We start from the raw sequence: 23,805 nt of genomic DNA on the forward strand, positions 1-23,805 counted from the left end.
AATAAAAACAAGCATTTGCAATGCAATAGGTCTCGCATTAGGAAATTCTATGTCAGGAAGCGGAGGCGAGGATTTTGCTTGTCCTTTCTCCATTTTATTGGACAGCACATTAAAAGTATAAGAAAAAAACATCAACCATGAACTACCCTAACCAACATGGCAGCGGTAGTCATGGTAATACAGTAACCAATCATAGTCCACACAACAGCATAAAGATATCCTTCCTCTTTCTCCATTGCTGCCGCGTCAAGATAAGTCACCGTTTTCTACTCAGCTTATTCTTGTGGCGTGTGTAGTGACATCTTCACAAAGGGGACGAACTCCTTGAAATAGTATTTAGGTATTTATTCGAGATGAACTTCAGGAGAAGCAAAGTGCATGCAGCAGATGATACAGGTAACAGAGAATGCAATCATGACATTCTACAATCCCAGAACACCCTTCAACAAAGTTCTATTACATAGTATAATTCCATTGCTCATTAAAGAAACATGCAACCACTACACATCCCCCTTCTTTATACAACTAAACATAAACAATTAAATAAATATTCACAAACGCTGAACTGCCAGAGTTTGTCAGACCAGCATAGCGTATCTGGGTAATTTGATCTGCAAGGATTTCTAAAACATGCTTGGAACTAAAAGAGGAGATAGAAGTGCCAGACTAATTGCTACACCCTGCACATCCCCTTCCTTAAAATTTGCAAATAAAAACAATTAATTATTATAGCTCTCTACCACTATCTAACACATCTTCTGAATCAAAATTAGCCTCTGGTTATACAACTAAGCTAATAAAAGTGTTCGCCATAACTTTTGCGATGCTTATGCTTTAGTACTGCTATGAATATACATTTTTTAATACTTCTTCCAGGGCTAGTGTAAAGCAATGAATTCTACCTGAAGTAGTTGCAAAAAAAATTCTACAACCAATCTGCTTCAAAATGGAACACCACTGTTATGGCACCTAATACAACAGTAAAAGTGGATTCCAATTTTTTAAACATACTTACTTGTCAAACTATGCTCATACCAATATGTTTTAATACCTCTATCGGTCCAAAGGATTTCTGGAACACTGTTAATTTTGGGATTTAGATCAACATTTTAACCCCAGAAAATAATCTCTTTGTCATTTTCTTTTAATACCATCCCAGAAAACTTGCTAGAAATTGTAAACAACATATAATATTTGCATATAAGTTTAAACAGGCATAATATCTTAAAATACCGCATCAATACACTACATATGCTTTGGATCCTGGATAATTCCCTAAAGCAGCAAAGAATGCCTACTAATAAGCCAGGAGCACAGTGTATATTATAAGCGAAAACTTGTAGACTTGTAGACATCTTGTTTATTCTAGCTGAAGATCAGGATAAAACTTCCCCTATTTAGCATTATAATTAGGTGAGCTACTTCCAGCAACCAAAACAACGAGAAATGGACGAGACTTCCCGCAAAGGGATATATTGCTGAATGTATCAATACTGATAACCAAAATACCCATAACCAGGATATTTGAAGATAAAGAAAAAAAAATGGCCACAAAGGTTTGAGCTTAATCTCTGAGAACTTTCAGCGGCAGATGTTCAATAACTTTAGGTCCTTCCACCCTAATACCGGTGGACCATCTCTTGCAACATACAGTTTTCCCATAGCCTGCCTTCCCTTAAAACGAAACACAAGGGTCCTAAACCCTAGAATATCAACTCTTCCTCCTGTAAAACTTTCGGCAATAACATCATCAGTTTCTAACCACCCTCCTATTTTATCCACAAAGTGACTTTTCCACATCTCTTGCGGCACCACAGTGAACGGTGAACTCGAATCTACCACTAATCGTAATATAATTCCACTCAAAGAAATATCACAAAAAGGATTAAACAATGAGACATTAGAGGCTCCTAACTCCACTTTGTCCCGCCTAGATGCAGAACAATCACCCTTATGTCGAACATGCACCTCTTTTTTGTTCTTTCTGTTACACCTTCGCGAAAAATGTCCACTGATTCCGCACTCCCAGCACATGGTAGAACTAGCCGGAAATTTTTCAAAGGGAGCCACCTGTGAATAACCACCACCTCCAACACAATTTACGTTGCTACACTGCTCTTTACCACTACTCCTAAATCTTCTTCTAACATGGAAACCAGTTTTCCCTTCCTCAAACATATCGGTTTCAAGATTCTTATACCTTGTTCCCTCTTCTACCACTTTTCCTACCGCTTCTACTGACGTCTTGTTACCTTGCGATAACATAGCTTTAGAACTAGGATTAGACAATCCTGCCTTTCCAACAAAGGCAATGGTATCTGTAAGACAGTTAACCCCTAACTTGTCCTGTAAAGACCTGTTCCTGGTATGCCCAACAACCCGGTCAGAAGTCACATCCTTGTAACACAGAGCAAATTCACAATCCTTCACTAACACCAAAGGAGGATTTAAAGTCTTCTGGGTTTTGTTTGCACTTTCACAATTAAAACATTCCCGAACTTTTCTCTCTATATCAACATCAATCTTAGGCCTCCAATACAAGACCTTAACGTTTCTTTTGGTGCGAGAGATTTCTGGGAGCCCTTCATGGCCTATATCCATAATCTTGTCTCTAATACTAGAATGAGGTACAATCCTTCCTCCCCTGCAAACAAAATCCATTTCCATACTCAATTCATTTCGTACCTTCCAAAATGGCCTCAACTTTGGATCAACCTTAGCTTTGGTTGACCAACCATTAACGATTTTGTCCTTGACTGCATGCAAAATTGTGTCATCATGGTATTCCTTCAGCCACACTTGTTCAGAAAGGCCAGACACACCCGTTACACCATAACCTTTCCATGGAACCCTGTCTAATTCTGAATTTTTGTTCCTGGTAGTAACCGTTTTTGATCCATTTGCTGTCAGAGACATTATTGATCGTTTTACAGACAACGAAAACCTGAAAGAAAAGTGGTTAGTTATTAGAAATGACTTCTTCGCAACTGATGTCTAACACAATATCTAGACACTTATTTGAAACACCATTTCATGCGCGATGTCTTCGTGAAACAACAATTGAACTTCGAAAGAAAACAAACACTTAGTTAATACTGTATTCCTATAAATTTGAATAAACCACTTCGTGAATAATGTTGTCACATAAATTTGAATAAATCACTACGCGAATAATAGTTCCAACTAAACTTGAACAAACCACTTCGTGAATAATATTTTCATATAAAGGAAAACCGCAGATACCAAACAAATTTTTGTATTCGTTGAAAAATGAAAGCAACCACTAACTGAACAATGTCTTCATGTAAAAGGGATACTAATTATATCTTCATAAAAATCTTCTTTCAGACACACTTACAAAGTGGCCTAATATCAGACTGATGCTTCAAGACATTTCTGTTGCAAGTAAAAATGACTTGTTCCCATCCGTGCTTCTGCCTTTCCTGAAATTTCCACAACGCAGGTAATGGAACATATAACTCTTTTAAGTACAACCTGCAAAACAAATTGGGTTAGTAATATATACATAGACGGTGGTCCAATATTAAACTGATGCTTCACGAAATTTCTGTTACACGTAAAAATGACTTGTTTCCATCAGTGCTTCTGCCTTTCTTGATATTTCCACAACGTGAGTAGTGGAACATATAACTCTTCAAAGTAAGACCTGCAGAATTTATTCTTTTTTTTTTTTTAATATAAGATGGTCAACAACTGTAGATTTTATCGCGTTGGAGATGTGAGAAGATGTTGTCCAGCTAGCTGACGTGTGTTCTACGTGTTATAGTTCCAAATTTGAAATCGAGACAAGTAGTTCATAGGTGTAATAATGAGAAATTGCTGATTAAGAAGTAAAAGCTGTGTGCATCAGCGTGCACAATATTACTCCAAAAAAAAAAATTGTATGAATAGTTGTCAGCGTCGAGTTCATCAAACTGTAAATTCAGTAACTTGAAGATTGTCAAGATAAATGTTACTGAAAGCGCAAACAAGATAAATGTTACTGAAAGCGCAAAAAGTCTGTCAAGAAATATTTGCTGACAAGCTGAAAATACACACACTTGTCCTCAAGAATGCAAAAATAACATAAAAGAATGAAGTATTTGTAGAAGTACTGGAAATATAATTGTTCTCTTTTAATCTAAAAAGCGAACGAAAAGAATGGACTTCAAGTATAAGCTTCACGCTGCATGCACTTTACAGAAAAAAAAACAGGAAAAATAAGCTTCTTGAAACACAAATGCGCAATCAAATTGTTGAGGAAAGCGCTTGAAAGATCAATTGAAATAAAGTCATAAATACCCACACGAAGATCGGAGAAAATGTTCCTCGTTTCAGTGGTCGCGTTGCCCTAGCAACCACAAGATGGCGGTGGAGAGCGTGATGACGCTTGTGACGTGGAGGAAAACACGTAGATGCGCGCTGATGCACTGAGTGTGTGCGCGTGTAGAGCTCAATTGTTCACGGTGACGCTGCTGCGTGCGTGAGAGCGAGGAGCTGTGAAGCCGGTAAGCGTTAATCCTTTTGAAAGAATGCAAAACGCTAATAAACCGAATCACACGCTAAAACTAGTAAAAGTAGCACACATTTCCCAAACACGATGAGGTTTTCACCAAAACAAATCGTGGTTCTTCTCCCTCGTGTCTTTTAGGTCTTTTAGGTGCTTTCCCCTTCAGAACAGTTAGAAGTAGAAGTACACGCGAGAGGTTCACTGACGGGAAACGCTGGAGCCACAACGTTGTGATAATCCCCACACGAGAAAAGAGTCAAAAGGAACATAAAAAAAAAATATATAAATGCTCCCTTGAGTTACTCACGATTGGAGTTGAGTAGCAAAACGAAGGTGAATGTTAAAAGAGAAGAAATCGCTGTGGAGGTTGAAATCACACGTTGTGCCCATCTCGTTGCCAATTCTGTAGTGACATCTTCACAAAGGGGACGAACTCCTTGAAATAGTATTTAGGTATTTATTCGAGATGAACTTCAGGAGAAGCAAAGTGCATGCAGCAGATGATACAGGTAACAGAGAATGCAATCATGACATTCTACAATCCCAGAACACCCTTCAACAAAGTTCTATTACATAGTATAATTCCATTGCTCATTAAAGAAACATGCAACCACTACAGCGTGGCAGTTTGAGAAATTTATTGTGACAGCTCTTGTTAATTTATCGCTGTATTTATCTTGGTATTGTCAGGCTCTACGACCTGTTTGTCATCTGTTTCTGACGCGGTAGGCTTCTGGCCCGAGCGCAGCCGCGTAGCTAGAGGGGGTGGGGGGGGGGCGGTCCGCCGCAGGCGGCACTATTTTCAGGGCGGCGGCCTTTATAATTTATTTTGGGACACTGACAGAGTGTCCCCAAATAAATTATAAACACCGCCATCATCGGTCCTGACAGTTGGCGATGTACAGTGCATACACTTGCGGCTGTAAATGTCGCAAAAACCGCGGCGCGGCTGCCTGTGATCGGGTTGCAGAGGCCGGATCATGGCAGCATGACGTGACCTCGACGCAGGGGACGTCACATCCTGCTACTGGAGCGCAGAGTTTAAGAGAGCGAAAGGCGGCCGGCTACTGTATCCTGGCCGGAGGGAGGCCTGTTTTCATGGCCGGAGGGAGGGAGCGCACCATTATAATATCGTGGCCTGAGCGCTTCAAATGATCAGGGCCGCCCGGAGCTCTACAGATATCATGATAGCACCCGGCTGTGATGCTCGCAGCTCTTCCTGAAACAGCTCGCATAGGCCTGGGCCGCCGTGTGCTCTCAGCTGCTATTATTTCAGCCCCACGCCCCCTGCTGAATTAAATCCTTTAATGGAAGAGAGAGTCGACGAAGACTGGATGGCCCCGCCCGACTCACAGTGGTCAAGGTAGTATAGCGACCTGGACGGCTTGGGATCAAGAAGTCACTGAGCGCGGTGCCACTGTAGCTCCCCCGACCTCGCTGCTCGAATCCAACCGCAGTCTGGTGCAGGTGACCTGCCATGATGGAGGCCAGGACAAGGAACAGCCTTCCAGCACCTGCTCACTGCCATCACCGCCGGTAATAAATCGACGATAATTATGCGGGAATATGAGATCCTGCCCGCACTCGATCCGAGGCCCACCAGCGCAGGCTGAGAGTGACCCAGTATGAGGTAGGCCATTGTTACTACAGTTAGTAGCTGGTGAAGTCTTCACTAACAATATGCATAATCCGACTCTCACTCTGCTGCTAAATTTGGTTTATAAATTACAAATATTATTAAATAACAGTTTTGCGCGCGGTCAATCAGTTGCCAGCCCACAGCTGAACTGTAGTTTTCAAGGACGAGGCGCTGTGTGACAAAGCATTTTTGAGCCGGTCAGGTGAGAGTGACTCTCTCTGGTGGTGGGCCGTCCGATTCAAAATAAACATTAATTTCAGATCCACTGCGTCACTTAAATCAGCAGAGCCTTGTGTAGCTCGCTGTGACAGCCTGCTAGTGGTGTGATCTGAGGGCCGAGCAGGTAGCGTTACGCCGCCCAGGGTATAATCATTTATTTTTATGTCGAGTCAGTCGAGTACTACTCCTTTTTTATTTAAATAATTATAGCGCTCTGGCTCCCGGCTGTAACCTGTATGTCAGCCTCAGGCTTGCCAATCAATGATGTCTGGTGCCCATCTGCGGCGTTCGCTTATCAGCTGTGTTGACTGAGACTGTTAATTTGAATATATGCAGCTCATCTGTGGTGCGGGGCAGGTAGTTGTGTGCCGACCGGGGTTGCCGAATTAGTATATTCATGGGTTAAAGGTAGATTTTCAAAATAATACACTACAGTACACTGGCTGTTGGCTGTGACTGACTGTGTGTGTGCCTGTCAGCCTGAGGCCTGCTCAGTGCCTGACTGACTGCGGCGGCTTCCACGCGTCAGCTGACTTGTATTAACACTTCATTTTAGTGCCCTTCCAATTCTGTGGCTTTGCAGCAGTTTGATCTGCTTAGAGTTTCTCCTTGCTAAAATGGGGAGAATTCGTGATATTTATATGTTTCCTTCCACTTTCTTGCTTGATTTTACTCGGGACAAAGTGACACTCATAGTCGTTGAAATGTCACTCATAATTACCCTGAAATTATAAAAATGTCACTCGTACAAATGAGGTAGTGTGGCTCACTGGTTAGAGGCGGCAGACCCGAGAGCAGAGGACGGCCCGGGACCAGGGTTCGATTCCCGGCGCGGCAGGTTTCTGGACCAGGGTCAGCGGACTCGATAATTCTCTCGCCTCGGTGCCCACTCTGATCAGCGATCACACTCGGCAACTCTGGGCATTAGCTTGCCTCATCTTCACTAACGGCCCCACCAGACCGCCGGGGATGCCTGGTCTCACCCTGGAGATACCCATTAAGGGACCATCTCTCAGGGAAGCCAGGAAGGGTTTCGCAGCGGTCGAAGCGCCTTGGGACCCTCCGGGTAAGTAGTGCGCTATATAAATGCCTATACATTTACATACATTTACATTTACAAATCTGAAACCTTGGCAGCTATGGGCTTTCACTGCAGGCAGGCCTGGGGGCCAACTTGAATTACCAAGGCCTGCGTGCCTCAAGCCTCACGCAGCCATCAGCCAGCTGTAGGCCACAGACATCGCGGCCTGGAGGCCAACTTGAATTGCCACGACCCGCGGTGGCTACAGTCTGCCTTCAGCCATCTGTACACCAGAGTCTGCCTGCAAATATACAGCACGAAAATGCAGAAATAGTTTAAGATCATACTTACGAGCGCGGAACCAATCTACTGCTTCTGAAGGTGTACAGTGGACTCTTCAGCAGGCATTTGATGGTAAGATCATTTTTTCATAAGTTGATATGGTGACGTGCATAGTGAGATGTGCAAACCTATTACTTTGCAAGGGAAAGGTTGCTGTTTTTCCAGAATATAAATCCCAAATACGGTGACTGTTTCATAAATTCGTGTAAAGCAAGATCTGTATTACATTTTATTACCTCTTCTGCTTTTACATTCACAATCCTGAAGCACTATGGCATTGAAAATCGTAACCTGCATTAGAGTTGTTTGCCAATATAACTTGAAAGGTAATTCTTGCTAAATGCATGCGCAAGAAACTATTTAAAACAAACAGTGCACATTATATTTTATTCCCCAGCATCAGTCCACAGACCTGCAGGTACCGAAACTAACTTTCTGTCGAGTGCTGCTCTCTTTGATACTCTCTCTGTGATTGATGGTCATGCTGACAGCTCTTACCTGTTTATGTGCTATAGTACATATATGATATGATTCCTGCATCTTAATTTCTGGATTTTGCTTGTGAGAAAGTGTCACTCAAAGTTGTTGAAATGTCACTCATATTTACACTGAAATTATAAAAATGTCACACATGCTAATCTGGAACCTTGGCAGCTATGCCGGTGAAGCATCCTGCTTGACAGTGGCAGCCTCAATGATGCCCCGGGTGGCCGCCATTGCATTGCTGCGGTCGGGGTCCGAGTTGGTTTATGACACCACCAGCAGGCTCTTGATGCAGCAAAAATGTAAGTGCCCAGCCTAGCGCCTGATCTGACACACAGGCACATTAGCCACATTCAGTAAAGACATGTACGCATTTATTGGTGTTAATATTAATAATGTGTTTAAGTTAATTTTGCGTAGTGCGGCCTATGGTGTATCACAAATACTGCAACAATGTGTGCAGCATTTGCCCAATGGCGAGAGAGGGCTTATGATAATAGGGCGGGCTGCCCACAGTGCAAGGGCGGATGTTATCAGTTTCTTTACGTTTGACTGGAGTGGAACTCGCCACTGCTCGAACAGCAGGCCAGTATTGCATGCTGCAGCTTCTCATCAAGGTGCCATTCGAATTCAGAATGGAGTTGGACCGCGGTTGCTGCAGTGCTGAAGAGAGTTAGCTGGTGCCTGCAACCTTTCATAATGATGCCGAGCGAGTCTAGACCCGAGACAGAAGGCAAAGTCTTGAGATCAGCCCATTCTTCACCAGGCCTCGGGCTCTGTAAAAGCAATATGGGTAGGGCTAGCAACTCTGGTTCACACAGCGTGAGCCCAGATAGTGCACTGTGTGCTAGCCAGCCTGGACAGGGTCAGCGTCATTGACTGGCACCAGGGTGTTTTAATTTTAACTCAAAATCCTCCCGGCACGGTCCCCAGGAAGTCATTGCTGAATGAATCTAAAGAAAACAGCTGCTTGAGTCTTGTTGACACGTGCTGCCCACAAGATGTTTTTGGCGCGATAGAGCCAAGCTACACAGTTGACTTCACTGGGGGCTCCGGAGCAAATATGTCCTTTTTTCCGCTGCCCCCCTTCCCCTCCCGCTATTGGCCAGGGGCGGCAATCTGAGGGATGGCCCCGGGCGCCAGAAGCTCTAGCTACGCCCCTGCCCGAGCGTCTTGTTTTGGCGCGTGCGCGGTCTCGAGCGTCGTCTCCTGACCGACTTTCTCCACAGCGCTTTCTCCGCGATTGTGGCGAACACGCGAAGAGGCTTTGCGCTTCGCTTTAATTATTTGGCCTCGTTTCCCCACACTGACGCTGCCTGTTAGCGGCAAGAATTGCTTTTGTGACTGAAATTTTTTTCTTTAAAATAACTCTGTCAGTCACTTTCTGTTTTGTATAAAACTCTTCAGTTTTGAGACAGTTTGTTTTTTCCTGTGACCTTTTGGGTACCTGTGTTGGGGAACTCCCCTATTATTTAGTTTGGGGCGTATTTTGTTTCATGGGTGCCCAGTCTTCTGCGCAAATGCAGTCTCGTCAGGAACACGATTATGTAGCTGTTGATGCCGAACAGCCTCCTCAGCCCTTATTGCGCCCTCCTGCAGAGGTGGAGAGACTCCTATCTTCGGCTATTGCCCAGGCTCTGGCCCCCCTGCAGGACACCGTCAATAAACTGGTTCAGGGATTTTGGGGGACAGCGGGGCTGGGCCCAGTGGAGTAATTTCTGTTCCTCCACGCACGGCCAAGAAGCGTGACGCGGGGCACCTGGAAGGCTTCAGCAAACTTGCAGAGCCTTTCATAAGAGTGCGCGCACGCTAAGAAGCGCACCCTTCCGGTGGGACGACTCACCCGGTGATATTGGTGGTACATCCACCCAAGACCTTGACCCGGAAGAAGGGTTTCCCCTAGAGGGAATGGACGAGGAGGATGACTATATGGATGATGATGAGGTTGGATCCTCTGAGGATATGTCAGATGTTAGTAGGTCTTGGCGCCCTAAATCTAATGTCTCTGATTGTGGTGAAGGTGACCAGGTTCCCCCTGACATGTTTGACCCTACCACTATCTTCAGACCCCGCTCTTCTGAGTGGACTCCAGATAAATCTACCGCGGACTATGTGGCTGCTAAACTAAGGCGACCGCTCTCTCAAGATGTGCGTTTGCGGCTCCGCTCGGAGTGTCCTCGACCGTCCCTTCCTAATAGGGTTGCGGCCACTCCTGAGATTGACCCAAAACTCTGCACATTCTTCGCTAAATACGTCAAGGACCCTAAGAAAGGGATCGATAGGTCCTGGAAGGCTTGTCAGGACGAGTTATTGGATGTGGTTGGCCCCCTGACAAAAATCATTGAGCTTGCTCAGCGTTCTAAGGAATCTGGTATGCCACTCGCTGTTGACGACGTAGCGGGTTGGGCACAGAGGGCAATCTGCCTCCTTGGCAATGCCAACTGTGCTCTCTCGGCTGAACGTCGGCGGTCACTCTTGTTAAAGATTGACCCCAAGCTTGGAGAATTATCCTTGTCTGAGGCAGGCTCTGTGGCGCAAGGTGCCTTGTTTGGTGATCCTTTCGTGAAGGAAATTGGAAAGTCTGGGATAGCTCATCGACCCTGTGGGAGAGCTGCTCCTGTTTGTTGCCCGCTTCCGGCCACTTCGCCACCACGCCTCGCGGCCCCCGCTCCGCGGGGGCCACTCGCAGGCGAGAGACCCTGCTAAGGATCCAGTCCTGGTTTTGCCAAGTGCTTTGTGCACCAACGTCCCTTCAAGGAAACCACAGCCTGACTGCAAGCCCAGAGGCGGGACTGCGAGGACCAGCGTGCCCAGCGGCGCTGATCGGCCGCAGCTGGTCCTCTTCCCGCCCCCTCCACCGTCAAAACACCGCGGTGTGAGTGCTGCTGCCTGGGATAGCTCATCGACCCTGTGGGAGAGCTGCTCCTGTTTGTTGCCCGCTTCCGGCCACTTCGCCACCACGCCTCGCGGCCCCCGCTCCGCGGGAGCCGCTCGCAGGCGAGAGACCCTGCTAAGGATCCAGTCCTGGTTTTGCCAAGTGCTTTGTGCACCAACGTCCCTTCAAGGAAACCACAGCCTGACTGCAAGCCCAGAGGCGGGACTGCGAGGACCAGCGTGCCCAGCGACGCTGATCGGCCGCAGCTGGTCCTCTTCCCGCCCCCTCCACCGTCAAAACACCGCGGTGTGAGTGCTGCTGCCTGGGATAGCTCATCGACCCTGTGGGAGAGCTGCTCCTGTTTGTTGCCCGCTTCCGGCCACTTCGCCACCACGCCTCGCGGCCCCCGCTCCGCGGGAGCCGCTCGCAGGCGAGAGACCCTGCTAAGGATCCAGTCCTGGTTTTGCCAAGTGCTTTGTGCACCAACGTCCCTTCAAGGAAACCACAGCCTGACTGCAAGCCCAGAGGCGGGACTGCGAGGACCAGCGTGCCCAGCGGCGCTGATCGGCCGCAGCTGGTCCTCTTCCCGCCCCCTCCACCTCTTCATTTCCCTGATAATCAGTGATAGCAACGCGCACGGGACAAAGCCCGGGGCTAAGACCGGGCAAAGAGCGGGCCGTTTTAGGCCGTTAGAGGCAGTTAGAGACTGGACTGGGCCACCCCATTTGATTCCTCAATTACACTCTTCACTTTGCATCCATTATGGCAACCCGCGAGTTTAGAGACAGAGCAGCCAAATCTAAACTAAAAAATGGTACCTTGGACGATTTTATCACCAGGACCCACACTGCCATCGATAACGAAATAACTAAGATGCAACACAGGGTTTCATTAGAACTCGAAGCTGCTAGAAGACTGTCAGTTGAGTTAACTGCCGCCCAAAAATCCTCTTTAGGTCCTATTGCTTGGGCGAAAACACCTGAGCGCCCGCCCGGTTCCACACCCACCCTGATTGTTACAAATGCCGTTATCCATGTAGCACAAGCAGATAGTATATCTCCCCCACAGGGGGAATTACCACAAAACCCCACTCCCTCTTCAAATTCTCATCTGGGTGCAATTGTAGAGCAAAAGAAGGGAACTGAGGAGGGTTTACCATCCAAAGTCGAATCCACCCCCGCTCCACCAGAAAAAGGTGGTAATTCACCCAAATCACAAAAGCGCCCACACAACAAAAGGAAGCGTAACCCCACCTCGGCATACTCAAGGAAAAAGGCTAAAGTGGCCAAGGCGCAGTTACCAACAAAGGCACCTCCCCTTGCTACGCTGCCACCACCTAAATCCCCTCCCCTGGTAACATGCCCAGAAAATACTCCCTCTCACACAGTAGTCATTCAAGAAAATAATGACCTCATCATAGAAAGTGACACTGTAGGAACCCCGCTCTGTACCATTAAAGGGAAGGACGTTGAATTTCTCACTGTTGTCTGGGAAACACTTAAAAAACTACTTTCCCCATTAGAAAAGAGATTCACACACATAGAAACACAGCTACTGGAAATAGAAAAAAGCATACTAAACCTGGCAACCATCACCATGCAGAACCCTAAATTTACATGCTCAAATGGACCCCTGCCGCCAGCAGCACCTTCTGATCCTACGACTCAGGTTGCTGTGAACTCGTTGCCCCCTCCCAAGGTCAAGTCACCAGGAACCACCAATACACTTCCGCCTTCCCACCCGGTTGCAACCTCTTCTTCTGCTAGTGTTACCGTTACACCTAAGGTCAAACCAACACCTAAACCCCGAACCAAGGTAGAAACCCATAATCCTCCTAGTAGGGCAATGTCAAATACCATGCAATCGGGGGCTGTATCCCTCCCGCCACCCCCCCTAGCTACATCTGGCAAAAGAGTACCTGCCCCGACTGACCATCTTAATCCAAGGCAAAATGGCCAGAATACAAACCCTCTAACATCGCAGAGAGCCAGCACCAGCTTCATACGATCAAGGGGATTTGTAGACCTTCCCCCTGAGGTTAGCCCCTATGTTGTGGTGCTGACCGGGGTAACCGAATTGACGTACAACCAGCAGGAAAACTTTGCCTCCCTAAAGAATAAGGTGATCCACTGGTTGGACGCCAATAAACCAATACCCAATCACCTAAGGAGCAAAATCCTTATGGTACGGAGGGTACCCTGGGTAGGGACCACACAAAAGTCCACCTGCGGAGACTGTGTGATTGTCTCCTTTGAGGATTCTAGCACTGCTCATGCCATTTACTCATGGATTAACCATAGTTCAACCGCCTCAATAATAGCAAGACCACTTACTTTTTTCTATCCACCATGTCCCCCTCCAGCCCAGGGGGGGAATTGGAGTAGGAATACAGGCGAGGAACCACACATGGGGAGTACAAAGCAACTGGTGGGCAGATACACTCGGAGGATGGAACGGGGTCCCGGTGTCCAATAGATATGGATGTCTTGAGGAAGTGGACTGACTTCTACATACAACAACTACCGTACCCCCTTCACCCACCCCAAACTGCGCCCACAATCAGTCTACGGGCGACGCACTAACCATCAGTGTCCTAAATACACACACGGTCGGTCAATCTTTTCCATCAACACCAGCCCACATAATTACAAACGATCTCAGAGTAGGGGTAGGTAGGCAAGTCACATGCTCAGCCAAGGGTCCAACTATTGATTCCCACCTGAGGCTGGAACATAATCCCCCTATCTCACATAGCCTCAAATTAAATAGCGCCCTATTGGATGCCCCCCCCACCCAACCAATGTGGGAAACCTGTAGCACAAGAGCGCTCCGTGATACCTGACACTAGAAGCACACCAGAGGCTCCGGGCATAATTTCTATTCTGTCCTGGAATGTGGCAGGGCTAGCCAACAAAGTAGACACCCCTGACTGGACAGACCTATTAGAGGGCTATGACATATGTCTCTTACAAGAGACATGGGCTAGAGAACAATTCAGCCGCCAGGGATTCGCTATCTTTAACATTGAAGCGAAATGGGGAGGAAAGGGCCGACCCTCAGGAGGACTTTCGACCTGGGTTGGGTCCCATTTGGCCTGTAGGGCCACACAGCTGGAAACCAACTCCTGTGACTTCCAGTGTGTCTCCCTTGATTGGCCATGTGGAGGGAAGCTTGTATTGATAAACATATACTCAAGGCCAGTGGGGGTTGCAGCAACCTCGGGTTCAGTGGAAGATTTAGCACAGTTCCTCGACACACAAAATTTTTCTTCCCCTCTAATCATAGGTGGAGACTTCAATCAGCAATACGAACCACTCCCTGACTACCTAGCGGGCATATCCAGCGAGGAGGATGACCTATGGGACATTCCTACCCTGACAGATCCAGTGACCAAGGCATGTTCCCCTCTTGCCATTCAGATAATGTCCCTCACACTCAGCCACTCGCTGAGGGCATGTAATGGTCGGACTGAGGGTGATATCCCGCCAAAAAATACCTTTAATAGACCGGGCTACGAGTCACGGATTGATTATATAATGGTTCCAACCAGGGATTGGAGGAGGGTGAAAGACTTTAAAGTTATCCCTAGATACGATAGTGATCATAATCTGCTCTCACTAAAATTCGAGATCCCTGGTCGGCAAATAGATAAGGTAGACACTAATGCACCATCACAGCCCGACCTTGTGCTATCCAGCAATAGGCGCAGAATCAAATGGGCCAAATTGCTGGAAAACCACAACAACATTGAGAGACTCTATGCACTAGTCACCCCCGCCCTGGAAAAAGTTGAGTGTTGCATGAACCATTCAGCCAGCGAATCCGAGACCAAAACCACAGACAGTTTGGGTACTCAGGCACAATTGGCTGTCCTTGGTAACATCCATTCGGACTTATGCACTAATCTTGCAGAGGTACTGAATCCAGTTGCCAGGCCTCACAAGCCCAAAAAGAGAAGAGCGACTTGGTTCAATGCCTCTTGCAGGGAAGCAAAAACCCTACTGTTGGAATCACTCAAAGCACGAGACACTTTAAATACAATAAGGGAGAGACGAGTAGCCTACAAATCTGCCCTCCACATTGCAAAAAAAGATTGGGACGAGGAGAATTGGACAAAAATAACAGCTGCCCTCGCTTGCCGAGACTCACGGACCTTTTGGCAAATTGTTAGGCACGGCTCGGCCGAACCACTTGCAGCAGTTGAGGCCAGCATAGCATCATCTGTCTGGGAGGAGCATTTTAAAAATCTATACCATCCACATAGCAGTGACAGTGGGAGAAGTGAACTTGCAGGAGTGTCCCCCAAAATCAAAAATAGTGTAATTGCCATGGATAGTTTCAGCATAGAGGAAGTCACCCTGGCAATTTCCTCCCTGCCTCCAGGTAAGGCGCCGGGCCTAGACAGGCTTCCAGGCGATCTTTACAAGCATGAACCTAAAGTCTGGGCTCCCTATCTTGGGGTATTATTCAATTCCATTGTGAAAGGTCTGCCAATCCCTTCCACCTGGCCAGGGGCCGAAATAGTGCCAATTTTCAAAAAGGGGTCCCCCCTCCTCCCTGCAAACTATAGGCCAATAAGCCTAATTGATGTATCCCAGAAACTTTTTTCCAAGCTTTTGTTAAATCGCTTGCATGAGTGGATCAGGGACTTCAACATTCTTAGCCCCTTTCAAGCAGGCTTCAGGGAGAAGGTCTCCACGGTGGACCAGGTCTTTCGTCTCGTCCTCATACACTGGAAAACAGTGCAGTTGGAGGGTGGCAGCCTCTACACTGTATTTGTGGACCTGAGGGCAGCGTTCGACCTGGTCCCGAGGAATAAGCTGTGGGAGGTCCTTGACAAACTGGGGGTCCCGAAGGTCTTTTGAACATGATAATCCGCCTCCACACCACTAATTTTGCCCAGGTCAGATGTGGCAGGATGGGGGAATTGTCTGAGAGGTTCCCCGTTGGCAGGGGGGTAAGGCAGGGTTGTGTGTTTGCACCAACCCTGTTCTGCCTCTATGTCAACGGGGTAATCTCCCACTTAGCGGGTGTACCAAATTCTGACGCCCCAAAATTGGCTGCTGAGAGGGTCCCAGCCATCATGTTTGCCGACGACACACTGCTACTATCTAAGTCGGCAAAAGGCATCCAGCGAATCCTTGACGGCTTTATGGACTTCTGCGAGGCCCATGGATTAGAAATTAACGCCACCAAGACGAAATTCATGGTCCTCAACCCCCCACAGAAATTTCACTTTAGTCCAAGCATTGCACATATCAAGCTGGAAAGAGTAAAAACCTTCGAATACCTGGGAATTGTACTAAATGACAAATTCACCTGGAGCTCACACCTGGAGAAAGCTGCACTCAAACTAACCCAGCATTCGGGAGGCATAATGAAGCTCTTGGCAAGTAACAAATCCTCAATCAGGCCGATTGGCCCCCCATTACAGATATACAAATCCCAGGCCAAGGGGGCTGTCATCTATGGATCTGAACTTTGGGGCCATGAAAAAACATCAAAGCTGCTGAAGGTGGAAAATAAATTTATTCGCAACCTTGTTGGGCTACCACCGAGCACCCCCCTTGTGCCCCTCAGGATGGACCTAGGCCTATGCCCGCTTGATGAGGATCTGGCTCTACGCCCACTGGCCTTCTGGCGTAGAATATGGACAACTCCAGAATTGGCCAGTTACAGGGAAGGACTCCGGGAGGTTCTTGCCCCTCCAGGTGCTGGAAAAATTAAATGGCTCAATTCTATCAAAATAGAATTGGAGGCCCTGGGTCTCTCAACAATGTGGTCTGACCCCCAGAACACGTGCCATATCCTCTCTAAAAAGGACCTAGCCAGGTCATACCGAGAAAGCAAACTTTCCCTGATACTTAATCACCAACATCTTGGGTCCTTGACAGCTTCCTTTTTGTCCCACAAGGTGAATTACATTATGGAACCAACTTTGGATAAAATTTATCCCTCCGTATTAAGAAAATTATACCTCCAGTGGAGACATGGATCTCTCCCCATCAGAACTCTTACAACCAGATGGAGTCATGATCCAAGTAGTACCTGTCCAGCATGCAGAATTTCGGACGAAAGTGAGCTCCACATCCTTTTCTTCTGTCCAGCTTACCGAGAGATCCGAAGGCACTGGATTGTTCCCCTATGCAGGAATCTGGGATTCAAGAAGTGTTTGGCCGCTTTTAGAGTCTTAAAAACTGATTTGTCAGACCATATTGTGTTTGCTATGGCCAAGTACTTGGGCGCCCTCTGGTCTATCAGAAGGAAATGTCTCAAAACACAGATTTGAGTGCGGACTTGTTTTTAGTATATAAGGATTTCTTTCTAGTAACGTTTTATGAATTTTACAATTCGCTGTATAAATCATTTAAATGAATTGTTTTTATATAATTGTCTTTTATGGTAAACTTTTACCGAAATAAAGATTTTGAAATTGAAATTGGAAAGTTTGTGGCGACTTTTTCCGCCTTAGACAAGGCTCAAGCTTCGATGAAAAAGATGTTTCCGAAAAAGGTTTTTGGCGGGGCCGGCAGAGGCAGGGGTCGCTCTTCCGGCCGCCAGTTCCAACAAGGCCCCAATAAGACTCAGCCACGTAGAAACAATGGTTGGAACGACAGACGCCAGGGTTCTCCCGTGGAGGCAAAAACCAAGGCCGAGGACGTGGTGGCAACCAATACAACTCCAAAGGGTTCAACGGTAAGTTTTTCCATCATTGCTCCAGTTCTTCTGGGGGGAAGAATTGCTATGTTTCATCAAGCTTGGTCAGCCCTCACGTCAGACCCTTGGGTTCTAGAAACCGTGCAGGGATTCTACATAGAGTTTTACGGCTCCCCCGTTCAACTAACACGACCTCGCCCTTTAGTTTTTTCTCTTGAAGAGCAGGTGCTCATAGACTTAGAGGTACAGGCTATGCTGCAAAAAGGCGCCATTATTCAAGCTTCCTTTCATCCAAACGGTTTCCTCAGCAACATATTTCTGGTCGAGAAGAAAGACAAGGGCTTTCGACCAGTCATCAATCTTCGTTCTTTCAACGAATGGTTGATTTACAGACACTTCAAGATGGAGGGCATCCATCTATTGAGGGATCTTCTTCTTCAGAACGATTGGTTGGTACGATTGGATCTGAAGGATGCTTATCTTTCAGTTCCAATATACCCTCCACATTGTCGATTCCTTCAATTCCTCTGGAGAGATCAAGTCTACGAGTTTCGCACTCTCCCCTTCGGTCTTTCCTCAGCTCCATGGTGTTTTACCAAACTCCTGCGACCTGTTGTAGAACATCTTCGCACCATGGGAATTTGTCTGATAATTTACCTGGACGATATTCTATTGATGAGTTAGTCCAAAGATCTGCTTCTCCATCATCTTCAGATTACCATCTCTCTCCTCCAGAATCTGGGGTTCATCATCAACTCCCAAAAATCAGACTTAATCCCTCAGCAGGAAATGATTTTCCTCGGGTTCCTGATACGGACGTCGGACGCGACGCTTCACCTTCCTTCTCGCAAAGATCACCAAGATCAAAAAGGAGATTCGCAAAGTCCTTCGTCGGACCGAATTTCTCTCCGTGAACTGGCCAGGATTGTGGGTCTTCTGTCATCGTCGATTCAGGCCATTTTTCCAGGCCCACTTCATTACAGGGCTCTCCAGAGACTAAAAGCGTTTCACCTCCGCAAGGGTCTCACGTACTCGGAACTCATTTCCTTGTCCGCGGATGCCAGATCAGAACTCCTTTGGTGGTTAGATCACATGGATGCTTGGAATGGGAAGGCGATCTTCGGCTCCCGTCCGGATCTTGTGATCGAATCAGATGCCAGTCGCCAGGGGTGGGGAGCTTGGTGCGGCTCCCTCTCGATAGGTGGCAGATGGACGGAGGAAGAACTTCATCTCCACATCAATTGCTTAGAACTCCTGGCGGGTTCTTTTGCCATCCGATCGTTCACCACGAACAAGGTCTCTTGTTGTGTTCTTCTTCGGATGGACAACACGACGGCTGTCAGGTATATCAATCGCCTGGGCGGCACCCATTCCAAAGTCCTAGCAGAGCTTGCGAAGGATTTCTGGAACTATTGCCTCCTACGTCAGATTTCTGTCATGGCGGAGTATCTCCCTGGAGACCTGAACTCTGTGGCGGACTGGCAATCCAGGAATTTTCAGGATGCCAGCGATTGGAAACTGGATCCTTTGGTTTTTCAGAAGATTACGGATCGTTGGGGCCTTCCAGTGTTGGACTTGTTTGCGTCCAGATGGAACGCCCAACTTCCTCGATTCTACAGCTGGAAACCGGACCCAGGTGCGGAAGCAGTAGATGCCTTCCTACAGGATTGGTCCCGGTTCCCAGCTTACGCATTTCCCACATTCCTATTCATTCAGAGAGTAGCAGCCCAGGTCCGCAGGCAACGAGCCTCTCTAATCTTGATCACCCCGATCTGGAAGGCTCAGTGCTAGTTCCCGTCCCTTCTGGAGTTATCTTGGGACAAACCTCTACAGTTGCCGTTCTTTGACCTCATTCTAACGGATCCTCTGGGTCATCCACACCCTCTGGTTCTCCAAGGCCATCTACGTCTCATGGCCTGGAGGATTTCAGGGGACGTTGGTCTAACGACTCACTTTCGAGAGACGCTGAACTCCTCATTCAGCGGGCATGGGCCCCTGGTACCACTAAACGATACCGATCTGCATGGAACAGATGGGTTCGTTGGTGTGTGGCAAAACACCTGGATCCCGTGGGCTCTCCTGTGACGGAGGTAGTAAATTTCCTCGCTAAACTTTTCCATGATAAACTGGCTTATTGTACTATCAATTCTTTCAGATCAGCAATTTCTGTGGGTCATGCCCTTGTGGATGGTTCCCCTGTTGGAGAGCACCCTTGGGTTTGCAAACTCCTCAAAGGTATTCGTCTTTCACGTCCCTCGGAACCTCGATATTCCGGTCTTTGGGATGTGAATGTGGTTTTGCGTTTCCTTCTGTCCTGGCAGGATAATGATTATCTTTCACGCAAAGAAATTTCAGCAAAATTGGCTATTCTACTTTGTCTAATTTCCTGCAAAAGGGCTTCCGATGTCCGCGCTCTTGACATTTCTGCCAGAGTTTTTACCCCTGAAGGGGTTACATTTACCATTTCCAGGAGAACTAAGTGTAATACCAGGTCAGTATCTTATCCAGCTTTTCCGGATTCACCCAAACTATGCGTTGTCCGTTGCCTCAAATCATATGAAAATATGACCTTGGAAGTCCGCCCACCGGGCGAAATACAATTGTTAATTGCGATAAAGAAGCCTTTCAAGGCAGTTTCATCCCCCACCATTGCCAGATGGGTCAGGTGGATTATGTCTGAGGCCGATATCAACATTACGAACTTCGGCGCTCACTCTACTAGAGGCGCCATGGCTTCCAAGGCTGTCCAAGTTGGAGGCAGATTGGAAGATGTTATGAACGCAGCGGATTGGTCTTCCGATTCAACTTTCAAAAAGTTTTATTTTAAGCCAATCCATGAAGCTGCTTCTCTGGTGGTAAGTAAGCTTTGAACAAGCAAAATCCTCGCCTTCGCTTCCTGACATAGAATGAGAAATTTCCTAGTTGACACAAAGGAAAGTTTCAATTCTATTAAGGACGCGGAGGCGAGGATTTTCCCACCCTGGCTTATCTAGCTTTCCCTCCCAATACAATGGAATCCAGTACTTGTTTCTTCATACGAGGGAAGTAATATTTCTATATGTATTGATGTATACATTAGATTAATGTGTTTTACTTGGTATATCTTCTCTTACTGCAATTTATCTTTGACCATATCCATTGCAATGTGTCAGATTTATTTTCAACATTGTTCTGGACAAGATATTATTATTATTTCTCTTCCCTATGATCCGATCAGAAAACGGACTAGAGGATAGAGGACTTCTTTCCTACGGCAGCAACGAAAGAGGAAGGACTACCGACGTGGGATACCTTTATGCTGTTGTGTGGACTATGATTGGTTACTGTATTACCATGACTACCGCTGCCATGTTGGTTAGGGTAGTTCATGGTTGATGTTTTTTTCTTATACTTTTAATGTGCTGTCCAATAAAATGGAGAAAGGACAAGCAAAATCCTCGCCTCCGCGTCCTTAATAGAATTGAAACTTTCCTTTGTGTCAACTAGGAAATTTCTCAGTTTGAGCTATTGGTATTGTAAATGACACATTTTTATTTTATGTGTTGGTTTTGAAAATAGCAAAATTAATTGCTTTGTCATTTACAATGCCAATAGTTTTAACTTTCGCAAATGTGACACCTATAGCATTTGTAATGCAATATGTGTTATATTTACGTGACTTAGATGTATTGATATTACAAATAACAATGGCTTTTAATTTTTTAAAAATAATTAATACTTAAATAAAAGTTATTGTAATTTATAATGGCAATAGCTTAAACTTTTGTAAATAACTTTTGTGAAGATTATGTTCAGTGTATTTTATTGTGACGAAAATCCAAGAACAGAACTGAAATATTAACATCTTTTTGTGACATTTGTAATAAAGCTTGAAACATTGAGAGAACATATTTGAACCAGTTGTTGTTGAATGGTTGCACAGATTGATGCTGTGGTGGCGCTGAGTGATGCAGTGGCGTTCAGTGATGCTGTGGTAGCGCATAGTGATGTTGTGGTGCCCCTGTGTGATGCTGTGGTGATGCGATAGAGAGAGTTAGTGCGATAAATAGATAGAGTGAGGGCGATAGATAGATAGAGGGAGGGCGATAGATAGATAGAGTGAGGGCGATAGATAGATAGAGGGAGGGCGATAGATAGATAGAGAGAGTACGATAGATAGATAGAGGGAGGGCGATAGATAGAGTGAGGGCGATAGATAGATAGAGGGAGAGCGATATATAGATAGAGGGAGGGCGATAGATAGAGGGCGATAGATAGATAGAGGGAGGGCGATAGATAGATAGAGTGAGGGCGATTGTTAGAGTGATGGCGATAGATAGAGTGAGCGCGATATAGACAGATAGAGTGAGGGCAATAGACAGACAGATAGATAGAGTGAGGGCGATAGATAGATAGAGTGAGGGCGATAGATAGATAGATAGATAGATAGATAGATAGATAGATAGATAGAGTGAGGGCGATAGATAGATAGATAGATAGATAGATAGATAGATAGATAGATAGATAGATAGATAGATAGATAGATAGATAGATAGATAGATAGATAGATAGATAGATAGATAGATAGAGGGCGATAGATAGATAGATAGATAGATAGATAGATAGATAGATAGATAGATAGATAGATAGATAGATAGATAGATAGATAGATAGATAGATAGATAGATAGATAGATAGATAGAGTGAGGGCGATAGATAGATAGATAGATAGATAGATAGATAGATAGATAGATAGATAGATAGATAGATAGATAGATAGATAGATAGATAGATAGAGTGAGGGTGATAGATAGATAGATAGAGTGAGGGGCGAAAGATAGATAGAGTGAGGTCGAGAGATAGAGTGAGGTCGAGAGATAGAGTGAGGGCGATAGATATATAGATAGATAGATAGATAGTGTGAGGGCGATAGATAGATAGATAGATAGATAGATAGATAGATAGATAGATAGATCAATCACCGGCGTAGCTAGGGGGGGGGGCGGTCCACCCCAGACGGCACTATTTTAACCCCTCTACTGCACCCGCGATTTTGCGGAAGTGCAGCACTTCCGCAAAACGGGCAGGGCCGCGTCGGCCATTGGCCGACGGCAGCACCAGCGAGGTTCGTTGCCGTCGGCCAATGGCCGACAGCAGTACTTAAGGGGTTAAGGGCAGCGGCCGCGCTGCACTCGCCTGTTGTGGCAGCCTTTATAATTTATTTGGGTACACTGACCCACAGTCATTGTACCCAAATAAATTATAAATGCTGCCACAACAGGCCAGTGCAGCGCGGCCACCGTTTAAAGTGCAGGCGCTACGTCAAAGGGTGTCTGCAGTGATGCACTCAGTGTGCTGAGTGTGAAAGAAGTTGTGGAACTTAACGTTCCAGGGGCAATGAGCGCGCCTAAGTAACACCTTGGCGCAGGAATCGGTGCACTGCCACTGAAGGCAGCTCAGCTGAGGAGAGAAATAATTCCCGGAGCCTCAGGGGTGCTGCGCCACACAAGAGTTCAAAAGGGCAGAGGCAGGGGGCGGATGGGGCCTGTGACGTCCCTGCCTCTGCCCTTTTGAACTCTTGTGTGGCGCAGCACCCCTGAGGCTCCAGGAATTATTTCTCTAATCCGCTGCCTGCAGTGGCAGTGCACTGATTAATTTGCTCCTGACTGACCTCGACCTTGCCCGTGTCTGCTGCCAACTTGAAGACAGAAGGGCTGGGCAGCAGCAGCAGCATGTTCCCGCGATGTGTGGTCCGAGGTCCCTCATGCGCGATGAGTGCCCATAAAGTGAGGTGAGGTCAGTGATAGAAGTGGGAGGGATTGGCAGGGCACGGCATGCCCCTACTTCTATAATTTAATGGATTCCGTTCCCCTACTTTTTTGTTTTAAACTCGCATCCCAGGGTGGCAGTAAAGGCCAATAGATAATGCTAGGTGTTCCTGGCTGTTCGGGCATGAAGGAAAAGGCTTGTCTCTTGCTTTTTGCTCAGAGAAAACAAGTGCGGTGTCCATTTCTCCTGCTCTGCCGTTGTCAGCTGCCCTCCCCCTCCCTCTGTTTTTATCTTGTTCCTCCTCACTTACT

General features: G+C 46.5%; 1 protein-coding gene and 1 long non-coding RNA gene across 2 annotated transcripts in view; one reads left to right on the forward strand and one right to left on the reverse strand.

Moving 5' to 3' along the window:
• The window catches only part of LOC147700398 (uncharacterized), a 229,916-nt gene that overhangs the window by 50,500 nt on the left and 155,611 nt on the right, over window positions 1-23,805 (reverse strand). The window lies entirely within an intron of this gene.
• On the forward strand, window positions 260-21,170 carry LOC147700399 (uncharacterized). Its single transcript, XR_015299426.1, has 3 exons — window positions 260-396; window positions 3,349-3,463; window positions 20,964-21,170. It is a non-coding gene; the product is annotated as an uncharacterized LOC147700399 (long non-coding RNA).

Source organism: Lissotriton vulgaris, chromosome 8, assembly GCF_964263255.1.
Source record: "Lissotriton vulgaris chromosome 8, aLisVul1.2, whole genome shotgun sequence".
NCBI lineage: Eukaryota > Metazoa > Chordata > Amphibia > Caudata > Salamandridae > Lissotriton > Lissotriton vulgaris.